Source organism: Caretta caretta, chromosome 28 (genome assembly GCF_965140235.1).
Source record: "Caretta caretta isolate rCarCar2 chromosome 28, rCarCar1.hap1, whole genome shotgun sequence".
Classification (NCBI taxonomy): Eukaryota; Metazoa; Chordata; order Testudines; family Cheloniidae; genus Caretta; species Caretta caretta.
In genome coordinates, this window is record NC_134233.1 from 9,564,745 (window position 1) to 9,585,370 (window position 20,626).

Sequence of the window (20,626 nt, forward strand, 5' to 3'; positions counted from 1 at the left end):
TTCTGGAGGGTTTGGGGTTTCGGGGGGTAGTTCTGATGTGCCCAGCCCTAAGGCTATGGGTCCTGGAGGTGGGTATCGCTGGGGGCCTGTTGGCTGCAGACCAGTGGGGGTGGGTGTCTCTTGGGCAGGTGGGGCAGGGGATTAGACGCTGCCTGGTGCTGTGCCAGGGGCTCTGTCTGGGATTGCCCAGCTGGCTCCTGGGACCATTGCCATGCCCAGTGCACAGAGCTGTGGTGGGGCGGTCCCTGGCGCAGAGTGAGGGGTCCTCCTGTAAAGTGTCAGGGGGTCCTGCTGGGAGGAGGAGGGGGTCCCAGGCAAATGGGCTGGCAGATCCTGGTGGAGGGCAGGTGGGGGTCCTAGGCAGGCAATGGGGAAATCCCAGGCAGGCAGTGAAGGACTATAAAATGACTCTACACAAACAGCCCCCCACCCCATTTCTCCTGCCATTTGCAGGAGCAAATCGAGCCATGGGGGAGCAAACAACCCAGGAATGAGAGTTTCCTAGCAGACAGGCATGGAGAGGGCACAGGGAAAAGGAGATAGAGAGACTGACAGGGTCCGTGGGATAAGAGTTTTGAAAGAGATTTCCAGCTCTCTCATCTGCCCAGACAGATGTATTACTGCACTGTGGGGAGAATCACTTTCCTGTGGACAAGACGAGGATGAGACAGAGGAAAACCCAGTCTCTGACTCCATGTCCCTCCTGCTGGGGTGTGGCTGCCGTGGGGTCAGTGTCGGAGGGAATCCTCGAAAGGGACTCCTTTGGTTCTGCTTTTTTCTAGGATTGCATTCAGAGACTTTGTTTTGGGATGCGGGAGGGAGAAAGGAGTGGTGGGGTGGTGTCCGTGGGCAGCGATGGGCAGAGACCCCCCACCTAGGAGCTGCTGCCAGAGGGGGGTGTGGGTCGCTTTTGGGAGATGCCTGAGGTAAGAGCTGCACCCCTCACTCTCTCCCGCACCCCAAGCCCCAGCCCAGACCCTAACCCCCTGCACCCAAACTCCCTCCCAGAGTCCACCCCCTGCACTCCCTCCTGCACCCTACCCCCAGCCCAGAGCCCACACCCAAACTTCCTCCCAGAGCCTGCGCCCGCACCCCCTCCTGCACCCCAACCCCAACCCAGATCCCGCACCCAAACTTCCTCCCACAGGCCTCCCCCCACACCTGCTCTCGCATCCCAACCCCCTCCCCCAGCCCAGAGCCCACCCCCTGCACCCAACTCCCTCCCAGAGCCCGACCTGCACCCTCTCCTGCACCCCAACCCCCTCCCCCAGCCCAGAGCCCACCCCCTGCACCCAACTCCCTCCCAGAGCCCGACCTGCACCCTCTCCTGAACCCCAACCCCCTCCCCCAGCCCAGAGCCCACACCCCACACCCAAACTCCCTCCCAGAGCCCGACCTGCACCCTCTCCTGCACCCCAACCCCCTCCCCCAGCCCAGAGCCCGAACCTGAACTCCCTCCCAGAACCTGGCCACCCCACCCATTCCTGCACCCAACGCCCTGCCCCAGCCAAGACCCCACTCATGCACCCAAACTGCCTCCCAGAGCCTGTACCCCTCACCCCCTCCCACACCCTAACCCCCTGCCCCAGCCCAGAGCCCACACCACACACGCAATTCCCTCCCAGAGCCTGCCCCACACCTGCTCCTGCACCCCAACCCCCTGCCCCAGCCCAGACCCCGCACCCTGCATTCCCTCCTGCACCCCAACCCCCTGCCGCAGCCCACACCCAAACTCCCTCCCAGAGCCCAACCCCTTTCCCTCTCCCTCCCATACCCAAACTCCCTCCCAGAGCCTTAGGCAGATGTGGGGGGAGGTGGACGGGGAGGCAGGACTTGGTCCCATTCTGGAAACCACCAAAAATTGTAGAAACCTGCTGCCCCTGTCCAGCCCAACCTTCTGCGGGTGCCCCTCAGGCCCCACCCGTGCAGGGTTTGAAGCTTGCATTGCTTAAATTCCAGGACGCTGGGGGACTTCAGCTCCCCTTTGTCCAGCGGGAACCTTCACCCCACTCCCAACCAGATTCTTGTCCATGGGATGACTGTCGGGGGGCTGGGCCCCTCTTTGTCTTTTCTCTCTGGGACAGGCCAGGGTACCTAGAACTGGGGTATCTGAGCACCCAGGACCTTCTATGGAGATGCCCTTCTCCTTCCCCTTCTGTGGTCCCATCTGTCATTGACTCCAGCCTGTTTTCTATCCAGCCTGTTTTCTATCCATCCTCAGCACCATCCCAAGCCAGCTGCACCTGCCTCAAAAAGACAGTGTCCCCTGATGGGTGTAAATCACTGAGCTCTCTCCTCTCTGAGCACTGACTGCCCCTCCGTCTCCTTGCCCCTCAGTCTGGGCAGACGGGACCTTTCCCTCCAGGGCTGGAGGATTCCCCCTTCTCATCCGCTACTGTCCCAAGCCGCCCCTTGGGTGGGAATCTTAAATGTACCAAGGTGACTTAGGAGCAGAAACCCCCACAGACCTTCCGTGCAATGGGCACCTGCCACGCACTGAGCAGGACTGAAACTCCTACAGGGAGACTGCTGGGCCACATCCCCTCTGGGCCTGAGCAAAGCAGCAGGGTGAAAAGAGAACTTGGAGATGCTGGGGATCGAACCCGGGGCCTCATACATGCAAAGCATGCGCTCTACCACTGAGCTACATCCCCAGACGGGGGCTGTTTGGGATGGGTTACGCTCAGAGCCCTCCTGTTTCCAGAGCCTCCAGGGGCCTAACGGCAGAATGGGGGACACATTCCCTGCTCTGAGGGCCAAACCCTCTGTCCTGGAGGTTGCTGGTTCTCAGGGGTCACTTTGCAGCAGGGCCAGTTTCTCTATGTGGGGGACAGAGAGGGCCTGCCCTGGACTCAGGGTGCAGAGATACACTCGGCCCTCTCCCCTGCATTGACTGGCTGGAGCTGCCAGCCCCTGCTGAAAGGTAACGGCACTGGGGGGCGCTGTGAGTCACTCAACACCTCACCCCGGTGGAAGAAGTTGGCGGGGAGGGGGGCTTTTTTGGATTTGCGATTTCCACCTGCCTGTAAAGTCGAGCTTTCCCCAGCACATTCACTGCAGTGCACTCGGGTCACTGTTTCCATGGCTGACAGCAAAGAATTGCTCCCAGTTTCCCTTCTGTCTGCAGCACGATTAGCCTGTGTCCGTGGTTAATGAGGTGGATCTAGTTGTCAATGGTTATTCATTCCCCACCTGGACAATTCACACAGTCCCTTTCCTGCTCAAATCCCCAGCACCTCAATGATCCCGGTAGCAGGGTTTGGGTTTTCCCTGAGGCCCTGAGATTCTCAGGGTCCTTTTTTCCCTCCACCTGGAGTGAACTCAGCTTTTTCCCCATCCCAGACACTCCATGAAATAACAACAGCAGCATAAAGAAAGCGGGGAGCGAACATCTCCCGGCCAGGGCTGGAGGTGCCCAGGGCCCCCTGCTTCTCCATTGTTTCCATCGCAGAAGAGAAAGGTTCCTTGGAATTTGACACCCTACTTTGCACAAGGGACAGAGAAAGATCTTGATGTTCCTGCATCTGCACATAGAAAATTGTCCTTCTGTGTGAAAGAGAGGCAGGAAAAGGCTGTTTCTACCCAAATGATCAACGAAACCAGAAAGTGACGCTGTGCAATTAACGATCTGGTACTACATTAACTCTGCGGTTACTTAGATGCAGCCACAACCGGCTCTGTGGTTGGTAACCTTACAGAGACGCTGCGGGTGATCATGAACTCGAAGCACAATCCCTTTAAACAGCTGCCATTGGAATGTAACACAGACTAGTCCATTCCTCCCAAGGGGATGGGGTTCTTGTTCTTCTGCACATTGTAGCCCACGGAGACCAAGGATCTGCAAATGTGCCTTCATGTGTCTTTGTTTCATTGATGAAAACATAAACTAGACACTCAGAGGATTGGAACTGATTTCAGATGAGGGACCTGTTTGCTAGGTTTCTATGGATTTGCACAGGAAAACACTGAGTGTTTCCATTCATCCCTATTCAGTGGAGCTCCCGAACATAATGGAAATGGATATGTGCTTATTTTTGTTAAGGGAACAGGCTTGTAAGGGGGCACTTGGATTTGAACCAAGGATCACTTAAGCTGCAGTCAAACACTCGACCACTGTCCAGTTTTGGGCCCCACGCTACAAGAAAGATGTGGAAAAATTGGAGAGAGTCCAGCGAAGGGCAACAAAAATGATTAGGGGACTGGAACACATGAGTTATGAGGAGAGGCTGCGGGAACTGGGATTGTTTAGTCTACGGAAGAGAAGAATGAGGGGGGATTTGATAGCTGCTTTTAACTACCTGAAAGGTGGACCCAAAGAGGATGGATCTAGACTATTCTCAGTGATAGCAGATGACAGGACAAGGAGGAATGGTCTCAAGTTGCAGTGGGGAAGGTTTAGGTTGGATATTAGGAAAAACTTTTTCACTAAGAGGGTGGTGAAACACTGGAATGCGTTACTTAGGGAGGTGGTGGAATCTCCTTCCTTAGAGGTTTTTAAGGTCAGGCTTGACAAAGCCCTGGCTGGGATGATTTAGTGGGGATTGGTCCTGCTCTGGGCAGGGGGTTGGACTAGATGGCCTCCTGAGGTCCCTTCCAACTCTGTTATTCTATGATTCTATGAGTCTATGATTCAAATCCCTAACGTAATCCCACTCCGTCCAGTAGCCCCAGGCACATTCCAAGCGTTGGATTCGAGACACTGAGTCAGCTTCCTGCGGTGAGTTTCAGCCTTCCCAGAGGTAATTTGTGGGGGCTTGCCATTTTCGGATGTTCTTGTTTATTTCCCCTCCATTCAATTCAAATGAGTTTGAAATAACTCATGGCAACATTCGTTCACCTACTTTGGTAAACAGAACAGTTATCAAATGTTGTACTGAGAGACCAGTCAGTGGGGAACAGAGCGATAGTCATTTGTAAACCAGCTGCATTAAGAACCACAGGTCTCTGGATGGGGATAGACCACCGTGGGGATGGGGGTGTCACAGAGAATTTGGAGGGAGGTGGCGGAGTAGAGGGTGGAAGAGGTTGAATGAGGGTACATTTTCCCTTGGCCCCGAAAGGGGCAGCACGACATGCCCAATTAAAAGGGGGTGTCACGCCTGAAGAATTTACAATATCCACCAAAATAACAGGAACAACAAGACAAACACAGAACACAATGTTTTGTTGCGACAGGGGACCCACGGCGTTCTGGGTTTTCTTCCACTGGCACCAGCTTGCCCAGAAAGTGTCTGAAAAAGAAAATAAGCATTCCCCAGCCCCTGGGTGGGGACAGATGATTGCTTAAAAATGCCCCTTTTCACATTTTTTTTGGCTGACTGCAGGAAAACCAAAAAATTACCTTTATATTTTGTTTGTTTGTTTTTTTATTCAAAAGATACTTGCTGCATACCTAGGCAGAGGAGGCCTGTCTATGTAAACACGGTCTGTTCCTGAAGTCTTTCCCCCAGCTCATCACTAGATGTGAGGGGGGAGGTCATTCAGGCCTTCCTTACACTTCGTATTTAAAAACTCCTTATTGTTCCTACCTCTGCTGGCCTTAGATTTCTCCTCCTGTCCCTTCTTTGGCAGCTCATATGATTGGCCAAGTGGTTAAAGTGGTGGGCTGCTAATCATTGTGCTTTGCATGCATGGGTTTGAATCCCATCCTCATTGTGTGCATTTTGTCTTCTCCCCTCCTTCACAAACAACCATCTCCCCTTTGGTTCAAGCCACATGGCTTCCTGTAAACAAAAACCTTCTCAGGAACTCAGACCTCCCTTGCTGTCAATAAAACACGTCTAAATCCCAGATTTCTCAAAGAGTTCTTTGTTTCTTAGTATTTATCTCAAAAGGTAACAGCCTCATAATGTCCCCCAAACACCCTGGGACCTGCCCAAATAATTAAAATGCCCCCACCTCAGCCACGACAGTGACCCACAGCTAGCGTGTCTAGGTCAAGGTGCTCTGGAGGAAGCAACTCAAACATTTTCTCTCTGCTTCCCTTAGCGAGGTCTGACTGGGAAAACAAAATTGAAAATTTTCTGCTGGGAAACCAATTCCAGTCTGTTTGGGGACTTTCATTTGAATGGATTATTATTATTCTCTTCTGATCTCTGAATTATTTCAGTTCAGTCTTTGTCCTCCAGATGTGTTGCCAGGTGTTGAGCAGAGTGGGAGTGAGGCCAAGTCATGACGTCTCTTCCCCTCTTCCAACTTGCTAGGAAGTTCCGCTGCCTTGATGTGAGTCAAGCAGTGTCCATTGTCTCCGGGCTTTCTCGGAGAAGTCCGCATTGTACACGGTTCCTGGGAGAGTCCTTGGGAGCGTGGATACCTTTACTGGGCCATCTGTCTCCACTGTCATTTTATAGCCCTGCAGCCCCAGCCCCATAAGCCTGAGTCAGCTGCCCCGGGCTCTGAGACAGGTGCCCTGGGTGTATTAATGGCAGTATAGACATAACATTAGGATACGTCTACAGTGCAATGAATCACCCACGGCTGGCCCGTGTCACATTAATCCAGGACAGCGGCTTGGGCTGTAAAGTAGCAGGGTACGTGTCTTGGCTCAGGCTCAGGACCCTGCTCTAGGAGCCCAGAAGGTTGGGCGGGAGTTTGGCAAAAGAAAAAGGTAAAACCGCAGTGAAGTATTCCCCTGGACTCAATGGCATTTCTCCATTTCTCTGTCTGCTTCGGGGCAGGGAAAAAAACAGGTGTTGCTGTATTCGTTATTTCAAAGGGAGGTTTAGGATTTTCATTCTCAGACACGGTGCACAAAGCAGGACTCAACCCTCAGCATAAACTGAATGAGCCGCCCACAGATTCTGGCAGCCCCAATGAGCCACTTGGTGTGAGAGCTTGGACCTGCCCCTGTCCCAGAGGGAGAGGGTCATCTGCGAGGGGACTGCACCACTGACCTATCAGCCCTTCACACCCAAACTTTCAGTCACTCTATTATCAGTGCCTATGAGTGTAATTTAAACAACAAGAACAGCTACACTGGGCTAGACCAAAGGTCCATCTAACTCTGTTATTTGTCTTCTGATAGGAGCCAGTATCAGGTGCCTTAAAAGCCACTACTGGGAGTTGAACCCAGGATCTCCTGTTTAGAAGACAGGTGCTTTAAACCAGCTAATCCATGGTGCCTTCCTCTGGCTAACGTGTGGTGTCTGCCCACACCTGACTCCCTGCCAACCCGCACTGGGCCCTGACAAGCGTTTCTTGTGTTTCGATTCAGTAAAGCAGAGAAGCGGGTGAAGTTTTACTCCCAAGGTGTGTGTGTGATTCTTTGGACAGGTCTATCCTACAAAATTAAGTCAGTAACAACATTACCTTGGGGTGTTAAAAATTTTACCTTCCCTGAGCAATGCAGTTATATCAGCCTAATCCCGGTGTAGCTAGCACTGGGTTAAGAGGAGGACTTCTTCCCACCCCACTCTGCCTCTTCGGCTGAGGCCTGCTGGTCCACCTTTCACTCGCTCCTCTCTCCCCGAGGCCTCCTTGCCGGCTGCTCATTCCTCTCCGCCCCCTACCCCAAGGTCTGCCCGCCACCCACACCTCTCTGACCCCTCCCCTGAGACCCACCATGGCCGCCGCTCCCACCTCTCAGCCCCACCCATGAGACCCGGCCTGCCACCCGTGCCTCTCCGTCCTGCCCTGCCCACCACTTGCACCTCTGTGCCCCTCCCCTGAGGCCCACCCTGCCCACCTCTTTCTTCATGCTGCTGTTGTTATTCCATGACACATTAAAGATGGAATGAAAAGCTGAGTTTCCTCCAGGGTGAGGAAAGGAAGGAGACACCAACCCCCTGGCAAAGCTCTGTGCCCCACAGAAAACCTGCCCCCTGCTATTACAGTCACTGATGTACTGGGGATATGACGGGAAAGGGACTGTCTGAATTATCGAGGCAGGAATTTTACAACAATTTACAGCGACGTCACTGGCCACAAACACACTCTCCTCATGCTCCAGCCAGAAGGGAAACGAGCAGGAATCCTTGTTCAGCCCTGGGCACACTTACACAACAGCACAGCAGTGAGTGTGTTGTGGACGCTGGTCTGAGGAAACAATTGGAAACGATCACTCAGTGAGAAAAGAACTAGAGTGTCATGAGAGCACTCTATAAAGCAAGTAGTTGTGGCTGAGTGGTTAAGGTGGTGGATTCGAAATCCCTTGGGGGGGTCTCCCTGTGCAGGTTTGAATCCTGCCAACTACGGAGGAAGTTGTGGCTCTTTAGTTTCAGTGCCTGAGCATCCTTGGCCCCAGTGGGAGCCAGGCTACGTCTACACGACAGAGTTATGCTGCTTTAGTTAAAGCGTTTTAATTAAGCCGCTGTTGCATGTCCACACTAGGCTGCTTGTGTCACCGGAGCGCATCCAGGCTAGCAGCTCTTGGATCGCCACAGAGAGCAGTGCATTGTGGGACGCTATCCCACTGTGCAACTGGCCGCAGGGTGCTTTGGGAAGGGTTTGCAATGCCTCGTGGGCAGCCACACGAGGCAGGTTTCTCTATCCCATTGTTCCATGGGCATCCGACTCGATTGCCAGCGGCTTTTCAGCTGCCGTGGGCGTGCTGGGCAGAGAGTGTGTGTGTGTTGGGGAGAGACAGTGTGTGTGTTCGGGGAGCATGTGTGTTGTGGAAGAGTGAGTGTGTTGGCACGCTGTCCCTAAGTTCAGACAGCTGCTGGAAACAACCAGTCCTGAGTCAGGGGGAGGGGCGACACCCCAGACTGAGTCAGGGGGAGTGGGACACCCCAGTCCTGAGTCAGGGGGAGCGGGACAGCCCCGACATCAGCCCCCACTTCCCGCACTGGCTCAGCACAGCCCAGCAGTCTCTGTCACATACACACACACTGCTGCCTGCCTGGCTGTGTGTCAGGGTTCAGGACGAGGGGGGTTTAGAGGGCCATGGGCCCAGCACTTTTTAGCAGCCCTAAGAACGGACGACGGAGGGGGGAACCAGGTGGAGCCTTGGGGGAAGAGGCGTTCTGTGGGTGTGGCCTCCGAGGGAGGGGTGGCATCAGGGAGAAGGGGCGGACTGAGTGAGGGCTGGGGGGAAAGGGGTGTCAGGGGGCGTCACAGTTCGGACGCCGGTGGCCCCCCCACTGTAAGGAAGATTCCACCACCCCTGCTCTGGGTCCTAGGTGTGGTGAATTTGTCAGGTCTGAGACAGGAGTTGCTTGTGAATGACAGTGACCCCTTTGCCAATTGGCACCAATAAGCTTTTGTCACACATTGCGACGGGGCAAGGCAAGACGGCTATAGTAAAGTAGTGAGGAACAGGTATGTTAGCCCCAGGCTAAACAAATGCTTGGTACTATGGTAACCAAATGGCAGTTGTTTCAGGTTAATCAAGACACCTTGGGCCAATTAAGATCCTTCTAGAAAGCAGTGGAGATAGCTAGGTTGATTGGAATACCTGAAGCCCATCAAGGCCTCGCTGGAACTCGTGAAAAGCCTCCCAGTTCCTCAGTGAGGCGCATGTGTCAGGATCTGTAGGAGGAAGCCGTGCTGTTGGAGGAACCAAGCAGTGCAAATCCACATCAGGTGCAAGGAAGGAGGCCCTGAGGTAACAGCGAAGGAGATACTGAGTGGGGGCTGCTGTGGGGAAGCGGCCCAGGGAATTGTACACGTCCTATTTCCCAAAAGTCAGCTACCATAGCTGCTACTATTAGGGTCCCTGGGCTGGAGCCCAGAGTAGAGGGCAGGCCCGGGCTCCCCCCTCCCTGATTAATCATGGATACTGAGAAACAGAGATTGTGCGAGGGAGGGTTGCTTCTCCTCACCTCCCTTGCTGGCTTATGATGGCTCAGTAAGCTGTGGCCCTTGCCTCTAGAGAGAGAGAAGGGCTATGTGGAGGGTCACAGTGAGCCTCTGAGGCTAGCAAAATCCACCAGGAAACGTGGGACCCATAGAGACAAGGACAGAGCTTTGTCACAACATGAACTGAGCTATACCCTCACACCCTGATATAATAGAAAGGCCAGCACAAAAAACAGAGAAAGGAACAATAAGATACTAAAATAACAGTTGGAACTCTCCATTTCTCTCAGTCTTTGGGTGGATGGGTACTAAGGGCTGTAGCTACAGTTGAGGAACCAGGCGATCGGACAGCTGGCCCAGCCCTCCATACTAGTACCTCTCTCACATATAGGGAAATGGGTCAAAATTGGAATTCATGTCATGACTCACTTCCCATAGGGGATCAGTCTGTCTCAGGCTCTGTCTATACTTCAAACACTGGAAGTATTCTTCTGACAACCTAACACTGTCTACGCTGGGGCTGAGGTCACATTAACTACTTCTCTCAGTGGAGTGGACTTTTCACACCCCTGAGAGAGGTGGCTACGTCAACATCGCTTTTCAGCAGAGACCAGACTTTAGAGGGCTTCTTGACCTAAAAGGTAATGGACTTCAGCCTTTTCCTTGGTGGTTGAGGACTGCAACTTTCCTACCTGCTGAACACATCCTATGACAGATGACTTTCCTTTGCAAATTAGAGAAGTGGGGAAGTCAGTGACCCTTACAGTCTAAGTGTAAGAACTTGTAAAAACTTCTACAAATTGTCTCTTCGAATAGCTTTGCTTTCACTAGAAATAGACTTTGAAACTAAGCAAAATAAGTTCTATTTGAAACACAAAAATTTAAAATCTATACTGGGCCAATATTCACTTATACACTCTCACACACATTCTTCCACCCCAACCATTGGAGTGAGGTTTTCTACCAGAACTCCTTACACTACAGGGGGTAAATTAAAGCAAATTAACTTTTCAAGATCAGCTGTCACTTCCTCTATGACTAACAAAACAAAAAACAAGACACTTTGTTTTACAAAGTGATTCAGATTATCACACAATTAGTCTCCTACTCTTTAACCAATAAATTCATTTTCACTGGAAACAATAACATATTCAAAGAACTCAAATTCTTGTCATATGAGTTCATTTTCTTTTAATCCCTGTTGCCAACAACTGAACCTTGGCTCTAGTTCTGGTTTGTCCCAACGTAGGTCCCAACCACTTCTGTGAGTTCATATATCGCTGGTTCTTCTGCCATGTGTGTTGGTGGAAGGGGTCTCCTATGTGGGAATGTTTGCATCACGAGGAAAAAAAAAAATCTCTCTTTTCACACTTTTTAATCTTTCAAAGTAGAAGGAGGTAGAGGAGAAGGGATGTAAATGCATAAAACACAAGAGAAAACTGTCCTACACTAAAGGCATTTATCGGTATAACTATATTGCTCAGGGGTGTGAAAAATCCAGAGTTGAGCAATGTAGTTACACAGCCCTAACGCCCTGTGTAGATAGCGCTACGTCAGCAGGACATATAGCTTGAGGGGGCTGGACTAATGAAGTCCGACGGGAGAGATCTCTCCCATTGGCTTAGAGCATCTGTAATAGCATGCTACACCAGTGCAGCTACATTGGGGCAGCTGTGCCAACATCAGCTTTATTGTGAAGCCGGAGCATCAGACACAAAACCAGAGAATCAGGACTCAACATGCGAGTATCTGGAAGTCTGAAATTGGAACCGGACACGTTCCTTGCCTCATTGGTTACCATCATTTCCACAGCCTGAAAGTCCTTGTTTCTGTGAAAATAGAATGAATTATATTGAAATTAGAATTCATTAAAGAAATGCTACTTGAAGGGTTTGTTGAAATATAGTTGTCAAGAAGAGAAACATTAAGGAGTGTGAGACAATGGGTCCTCAAACTAATTAACTTAGAGCTCCTACTGAGCTGGGAGATTGGTAAACATTAGTATGCAAGTAAGATATGTATGTATATTTGTCAGTTTCTGCTTCCTTTTGTCTCTTATGTTCAATTGGCTTATCTGTATAAATAAGTTAGCTTGAGCCTTTGCAGGGGGCTCCCATATCTGGGTGCATTGGCAAAGTGCTTTGCTAATAAACAGAATGGTCTGACAAATTATGTGAGTCCTGAATCTGACTTTGACATTACCCAATCAGGCACCCAGTTTGGAATCCACGAGGAGGGAACGTCCTATGAAGCACTCTCTCTCTTTGGATCCAAATGGTGAAGGATGATTGTTCTCAATCTAACGCTGGCATGCTTTGGATCTGTAATCAGTGAGTTGTACAAACAAACAATTTTCCTTGGGTCTTTGGTCACCATAGCTTATTTTACTGGGATGGAAACCAAGAACGGAGCGTGTACTCATTCAACCCCAGTTCTTTCCAAATCCTTGGCCTTGGTTAGGGTAAATGTACACTTCTCTGAAGTAGAATCCTTTACAAAAGCACTCAAAATCTCAGCAGTGTTAGTGAGGAATGGCTTCCTGAAACATGCCCAGCTTTTCTTTAATTTGGTGGCACAATTCCAGGCAAGGGACTGGATACAGCCCTGTTAGTTATCAGAGCTGGAGTTTCTATTCAAAACTAGCTATTTTTCTGCAGCTATGAGATTTCCAACACTGATTTCATTTCATACACTTTTTTTTAGCACCTACAAAGGATAAATTCAATAAAAAACCCACTTCTATTTCCTCAACATCTGCATCATGAAGGGGACCATTCCCCATGCCATAGAATTAGTTAGGTTATTTAAAATTTTTTTAGTAACCTAGCATCCCCCATAATGGGGGACAAAACAGCCCCCTTGCCAGAAGTGGCTTTACCAATTGATGGAACCTGGGATTTAAACTCCAAATGATCACACGGTGCTTGGGATCCATCTGAATTCCCCTTCCAGGTTTTTGACACTTTCATCTCCAGGCATAGCGACTCTGATATAGGATTAAAGAAGTCAAAGCATCGTCTCCAAGCACAGACAGCTGAGAACGCTTCATCACGTGACACTTGGAGAAGTGGAGGGATAGAATGTGATGAAGATCCCTCCTGTCTGAGCCATGCAGAGTTAACAGGTCTGGAGTGATGGGGAAGGAGGGAATCTCTGAGTCACCCCATCTCCTTCCAGTGTCACAGAGGCTGAAATGACACGTCTTTTCCTGCCCCTGCTCCTCTTCCTTTAAATATAATTGGGAAAGTTCCCAATATAACTGCTCTTCAGCACAACCCAGAGCAACGTGAGAACAACTGGCAATGATATAATCTGAATCATTGGTGATTCCGAACAATAATTTTGCAATAGGAGGAATGGTATAGATGTGATGCTCCCTGGTTCCTGATAGGAAGGGCACACTCAAATTATTCATGAGACAATGGAGTCGATAGGAAGGACAAATGGGTCCACCTCAAAACAGGGTGAACTGCAAAAGGCAAAAATGGGCCACTCATTTGGACACGCTGAGGGATAACGGTGCTGCAAACAGTTCAAACAACTTTAAAAGTTACTATGTGGGAATCAGGAAAAGTATTAAAGAAAAAAAAGTACAGATAGCCCTAGAGGTTTTTATGGTCTTGATCTCCTGTGCAGATTCTTGGATGGCTAACATGGGCTGAGTGCCAAGAGAAGGTTTTCCCACACTCACAGCATTCATAGGGCCTCTCCCCTGTGTGGTTCTCTGATGAGTAACAAGGTTTGAGCTGCGATTGAAGGTTCTCACACTCACGGCATTCATAGGGCCTCTCTCCTGCGCGGATTCTCTGATGCTTTATAAGGGCTGTCTGGTCATATACGTTTTTCCCCACACTCAGTGCATGCATTTTTTGTCTTTCCCCTGAGGATTTCCTGCTGTGTTGTGCTTTCCTTGAGGTCCTTCTGATTTCCCCAACAGGAAATTAATTTACCCACTTTATCCCTTGGCCGATTTCCCTGCTCTCTCTCTGGTCTGTGCTGAATCTCACAGGATTTTGCCTGCTCATGACTCCTGGACACGTTCCTTTCCGATCTCTGTGATAATGCTCTGTGTTTATCCACTTGCCCAGCATCTTCCTGCTGAGAATTCTGCTCCTCTTTCTCACATGCCATCGCATCACCTGCTGCGGTAGAGACAAAAACCTCAAACAGGGATGGAAAGGGGAAGGCCAACGAAAAAAAGTGCTGGAGAGAGGTCAAATAAAAACAGGAACTGAACTCCTCCAAACACTTCCCCTAAATGGGAGAGAGGAGGGGATCAATTCAGCCTTCACATCCCATCCAAATTCATGGGGGGAAGGGAGGAAGCTACTGCCTGATGTCTGCTAGGATCTACAGGAAGCCATGAGCTATAGTTACCCTGAGGTTATGACCCCTGCTAGAGACAATTATGAACTGAGTGACCTCCCAAGGGCTTTGTAGGGCATCCCATATGTTTCCTTCAGGCACTTACAGATTCTGAGTTGGTTTCATGTTTCCTCACCTTTGCAGGGAGCTCTCAGGGTCTGTCTTTCCTCTGAACCCTGGAGCTCTGAGACCCATGGCTCTTCCCCTTGTTCCAGCTGGGAAAACACATCAGGTTTGGAAATGGGAAACCCTGCTCAGATGAAAGAAAACAAAGGAGTTCAGGTGATTGCATAAGACTCTGTCATAAAAAAAACAAAACATTCAGTGCTTAGTGTGACCTGGTGTGCCTTGGGGAGTCCTGACTGAAAACGCTAAGGTCAGGGCAGGCTAAAAAAGGGAGAGAAGATGCTCCCAGAACTGATGGCCAACACTGAAGTTAAAATCACCGACCACTCACAGACTATGCTTCTGATCCCCCACACTGGTTATTGAGAAGCTGAAAAAGATCACACAGCCCCCTTTATTGCATTCCAGTTCTCTGACTCCCAATCAGCACCTATGTTCGGTACAGTGAGAGCTTATTTAAAAATTCTGGTCTCAGAAACACAATGTTCTGACCCCAAAGGGTCAGCCATATTACCAGGTCAGCACAGGTTTGAATCATAGAATCTCAGGGTTGGAAGGGACCTCAGGAGGTCATCTAGTCCAACCCCCTGCTCAAAGCAGGACCAATCCCCAATTAAATCATCCCAGCCAGGGCTTTGTCAAGCCTGACCTTAAAAAAAAGGTTTGGATCTTACCCAAAATACCAGGCTGCCAGCCAATCCTTTAGCCTCTAAACTAAAGGAAAGAAGGAAAGGTCAGATACATTCAGAAATCTATAGATCGGGTTCTTCACAGTTTTGGTGAGTTCCTGGCTTGAAAGTCCGTCTGGAACACATCCACAGCTTGGATGGGTCATTCAGTCCTTTGTTCAAGGCTTCAGTTTGCAGAGAAGTTGCTCCAGAGGTAGGAAGAGGGATTGAAGAGAAAATGAAGATGATGCAGCTGCCCTTTCTATTCCCTTTGCCTTGTGGCTTGTACTTCCTGTGTCCCAAACACAAGCTTCACAGCACATGGCATGGAAAAGCCCTGGAGGTCTCAGTACACAGGCATACCCCTGCATGTCTTGCTGACTCAATAGCTGTATCCCCTTGGTTCTTTTCATGGGCTCATTGTACAGCTGATGACCCTTGACAGGCCAGTGAAGAGGCTCAGCAGTGCTGATGCCAGTCTGTCCGGGGGTGTCACCCAGAAACACTGCACAAGTCTGGAAATACAGATATACCCTACAGGTCTATAACTCACAACACAAAGGTGGTACAAAACATAGAAACAAAATGATCATACTTGGAAAATCATAGCATTTTCACTGACACCTTACATGGCATATCTAGCATGATTCATTGCAATTTCATCATATTGGTATTTTATTATTAATTATTATTATTAAAGTGTCTCACAATTCCCTACAGTGTCACACCGAGTAAACCAGTGAATTCCCAGGACCAGCTCCCTGGGTCCCTGAAGATGCTGAGCACTCTGCTTATGAGGGATTGAAATACCCACATATCCGCCGGGAACACACACAGACAGGCACAGTCTGTACCCTGTGACAAAGTTCCTGCCCTACCTTGGTGGGTCTTGCGCTTATGGGCGGATTTGCTCGCCTTGGAGCTTCACGGCAGCCCTCAGCTTGGCCGTTTTTCTGAACCCACAGTCCAGGTTGACGACTCCTGTGTCTGACCAGGAGTTGGGAGGATTTGGGGGGAACCCGGGCCCGCCCTCTACTCCGGGCTCCAGCCCAGGGCCCTGTGGAATGCACCTGTCTAGAGTGCCTCCTGGAACAGCTGTGCGACAGTGACAACTCCCTGGGCTACTTCCCCCCGGCCTCCTCCCAACCCCTTCTTTATCCTCACCATAGGACCTTCCTCCCGGTGTCTGACAATGCTTGTACTCCTCAGTCCTCCAACAGTCCATGGTCTCACTCTCAGCTCCTCGCGCCCCTTGCTCCCAGCTCCTCACACACACCTCACTAACTGAGGTGAGCTCCTTTTTGAAACCCAGGTGCCCTGATTAGCCTGCCTCAATTGATTCAAGTAGCTTCTTGATTGGTTGCAGGTGTTCTAATCAGCCTGTCTTACTGGTCTCCAGAAGGTTCCTGATTGGTCTGTTACTTTACCCAAGGAAAAGGGACCTACTTAGCCATCTGGCCTGACCCTGTCACAACCCCTACGTTCACTCTTCTAGAAAACTATGATCAATTATTTACATAGTATGGCTCGTTTGAGGTATCATTTGAAAATGCATAATCTATAGAATATTATCCTCCTTTTAAAATATGTGTAGCAACACTATGTAAAATTATGAGATTTTACTGTATCATATTGGTGAAAAAGTTACAATTCTGGGGAACACCCTCAGACCAGTTCCTCAGAGACAGCAAGGCAAGCAGCTGGTCAAATTGCCATTCTCCAGGAGGGGGAAGGTGTGAAGAAGACATTTACATTCCTTCACAGGCACCACTTGAAGCTCATATCTACAACAGACAGCCGGTCACCATGACTCACCTGAGAACTGAAGTTGTTTGTCCTACAAAGGACTGAATTATAAAAAGAGGGGAGGAAAATGCTTGAGACTCTCTCTCTCCCCCTTTTCCTCTGCTCATGACAGCTCCTGAAGAAACTGAACTGGGCAGCAGGGGCGAATTAGGGGGACTTCTGGCTGAAAGGACAGCCAGCCTGCCTCAGGATATGGTGAGAGAAACATTTGCTTTGTATCCGTTTTAGCTTGTTAACTTAGATGTTAGTTTGGGTTTTATCTTGCATTTCTTTTGTAAACAATTCTGGCTTTTATACCTCATTACCTGTAGTCAATGAATATGTTTTTTTTGCCGGTAGTTAGCCATCTCATTTTATTGTTTCATCTAACCAGTGTGTTGGGATTAAAGTGTGTTGGAAAATCCATTTGGGATAACAAGGCTGGCACGTGTCATTTTCCACTGATGAAATGACAGACTTCATATGACCTTGCGTCGTTCAGTAGTGTGCTGGACAGTGAAAGATGCACAAAAGTCCGGGACCAGAGAATTTTCTGGGGTTCTCCTGTGGTGCACTGTAATTCGTGAGTCGCTGACTAACAGCGCTCAATACTGTGTAGCTGGCAGCGAGTTACATGCTGGAGACTGGGTGTTAACTGCCCAGGAGTGGCTGTTCTCACAGTAAAGCAGTGTAAAACCACCCCAGCTTGGGCAACTGAGGGGAAACAGCTGTTCAAGCAGTCAAGATTGCACTGTGGTTAATGTCACAGACACTCAATTTCAAAGCATCTCCTAAAACACAGAGAAAGTAAATCCATGTCCCAGAAGTTGAAGACTCCAGACAGAGGACAAGTCTCCCTGGAACTGCTTCTTGCAGAGAGAGAGAGAAGTCCAGACACAATGACAGAGTCCTGGGGAAGCTGGGAACACTAAGAATGGGCTGGTGGGGTTCAGTGGAGAAAGGGAACAGGAAGGGCAGGGATATCACTGAATGCAGGATCTCAGCAGTCCTAGATGTCAGGATAGCACCTAGTGCAGCCCATTGGAAAGCATAATCCCAACTATACATATAAAATGATGGGGTCTACATTAGCTGTTTCCACTCAAGAGAGGGATCTTGGAGTCATTGTCGATAGTTCTCTGAAAACATCCACTCAGGGTGCAGAGGCAGTCAAAAAGCGAACAGGGTGTTGGGAATCATTAAGAAAGGGATAGATAATAAGACAGTACATAACTTGCCTCTATATAAATCCATGGTACGCCCACATCTTGAATATTGTGTGCAGATGTGGTCGGCCCATCTCAAGAAAGATACATTGCAATTGGAAAAGGTTCAGAAAAGGGCAAAAAAACCCGGACTAGGAGTATGAAACAGCTTCTGTATGAGGAGAGATATGTAAGACTGGGACTTTTCAGCTTGGAAAAGAGACAAGAGGGCATATGAGAGAGGTCTACAAAAGCATGTCTGCTGTGGAGAAAGTAAAGAAGGAAGTGTTAATTACTCCTTCTCAGAACACAAGGACTAGGAATCACCTAATCAAATTAATAGGCAGCAGGTTTATAAGAAACAAAAGGAAGTATTTCTTCACACAACGCACAGTCAACCTGGGGAACTCCTTGCCAGAGGACGTTGTGAAGGCCAAGATTATAATAGGGTTACAAAAAAAAAAAACAAAAAAACACCATGAGAAATCTATTGAGGACAGGTCCATGACTGGTTATTAGCCAGGATGGGCAGGGATGGTGTCCCTAACTTCTGTTTGTCATAAGCTGTGAATGGGTGACAGGAGATGAATCACTTCATGATTCCCTGTTCTGTTCATTCCCTCTGGGACACCCGGCGCTGGTCACTGTCGGAAGACAGGACACTGGGCTAGATGGACCTTTGGTCTGTCCCAGTGTGGCCATTCTGAGATACCAGGGAACCTAGTGAGTCCAGTGCAATGGGAGGGAGTAGGAAAATCCCTGGGTGTGGAGAACACTGGGAAATTAGAAACTATCATTCAGAAGCAACAGACTCTAAATAGTCTAGAAAAGCAGAATGTGAAAAATAAGAATCGGGGTCATGTGACTTCAGGAATGAGGGACTCAAAAAACCAAGTCTGCAGAGAAGAGAGATTGTGGCTAGTGCACATGGGGATGGGGGGAGCAACTCTCCAGGTCTCAAGGATTTTCACCAGCAACCGAAGCCATTGTCCCATGCACGAGGCAATCCGGAGCAGTGAGGAGTTGTGTCATCTGTAATCCTGGCTGAGTTTCAATGTTCTGCTGCTGGAGCTCCCTTGTCTGGATTCCCCCAGCCACCATTCAAGGTCTGTGTGATCAGTAACCCTGGACCAGCCGCTCTGACCCCAGCAGCCTGCTTCTTACATCCCAAGCACATTCTGGTCTGGGTGGAGAAGGCTCAGGGTTTGAGAGAAGGCCAGGGGTAGGAAGCTTCTGTTCGTTATGCTGGACCTAACCCCCCATTTTACTTTTGCAAACAGGAAATATTTGACACTGTGCGATTCTGCTCCTGTGCTCTCTTCCCACAGCGTTCAGCAGCAGGGGAGGGTCTCTGGTCGTGTGTGTGTCACGGGCATGCTGGGGTGATGCTGGAACAGGACAGAGCAGAGGTGGCATTGTGGGGGTGGCGTGAACCTCATCTCTTCCGTTCCCCTTCCAAGAACCGAGGGGACAGGAACCCTTACCCAGCGAGGTCACATTCTCATAGGTCTCCTGCATGACGTCTCTGGAGAGGGCTCTATGAGCGGGGTCCAACAGAGCCCCCTCTTCCCTGGTGAAATACACAGCCACCTCCTCGAAGGTCACCGGCCCCTGAAAGAGCAAGAGCCCCACACTCAGGACCTGCTGCCCCACTCACAGCCCCACTATTCGTGGGGGAGAGGAGCCAATCAAACGGAAACTCTGGGTGGACCGCAGCCAACAGAGTCCCACCCCCACCCCGCTCAGAGCACCCAGGAAATACCAGGGTGAGGGAGCGAAGAGACACCCCTCCTCTCTCCCAGCAGATCCATCACACACCTACTAGCCACAGACTGAGACCGGAGATGCTGCCCCGAGCAGGGTCTAGGGAGAGATCTCTTGTAGGAAGCCCAACACCCTCCTCCTTGTGAAAAGAAAAGGAGGACTTGTGGCACCTTTGAGACAATCCAATTTATTTGAGCATAAGCTTTCGTGAGCTACAGCTCACTTCATCGGATGCAAACTATGGAAAGTGTAGAAGAGCTTTTTATATACACACAAATCATGAAAAAAATACCTCCTCCCACCCCACTCTCCTGCTGGTAATAGCTTATCTAAAGTGATCACTCTCCTTACAATGTGTATGACAATGAAGGTGGCCCATTTCCAGCACAAATCCAGGGTTTAACAAGAACGTCGGGAGGGTGGGGGGGCAGGAAAAAACAAGGGGAAATAGGTTACCTTGCATAATGATTAAGCACTCCTAGAGCTGGATATGAAGCAGGGGAATCTCCCCTAAGCCTGACTGGTGGCTTCCCCCTTCATATTTAAAGGCACCCACTGGTTAGTTGGGTCAGGCTCCAGCACTACGAGTCTGGTCCTTTTTCCCAGCCCCATCTACGTGGGTTATTTTCTGTTCACCAAATTGGAGCATTTCCACCTCCGAACCTCATGGGTCTGTTCCAAGAATCTAGGCCACTTATTAAACAACTCCCAGCAGGTCTGCCACCCCCTGGCCTCCTCCCTTTCTCCACCCTGTGCATTTCCTGCCCCGCTTCAACCTCCAAACCAGACGGTGCAAACCTTCCCCTCTCCCGTGTATTTGCTGTCCCTCTCCCTCCTGCAGGAACAGATCAGAACCCCCCCAATAATCTCTACCTGAGCTGGCTCCTCTGCAGCCATGTCGCTCCCCTGTCCCATGGGAGGACGGGATGAACCGGAACGAAACGTGAGCGTCGTTCTGCAGCCTGGCCGGGCGAG

The 20,626-nt window shown here is 50.0% G+C and overlaps 2 non-coding genes across 2 annotated transcripts; one reads left to right on the forward strand and one right to left on the reverse strand.

The window, feature by feature from the left end:
* Positions 1-2,582: 2,582 nt before the first annotated feature.
* Positions 2,583-2,654, reverse strand: TRNAA-UGC (transfer RNA alanine (anticodon UGC)). Its single transcript has one exon. It is a non-coding gene; the product is annotated as a tRNA-Ala (tRNA).
* A 5,453-nt stretch (positions 2,655-8,107) lies between these two features.
* Positions 8,108-8,192, forward strand: TRNAS-CGA (transfer RNA serine (anticodon CGA)). Its single transcript has one exon. It is a non-coding gene; the product is annotated as a tRNA-Ser (tRNA).
* The last annotated feature ends 12,434 nt before the right edge of the window (positions 8,193-20,626 follow it).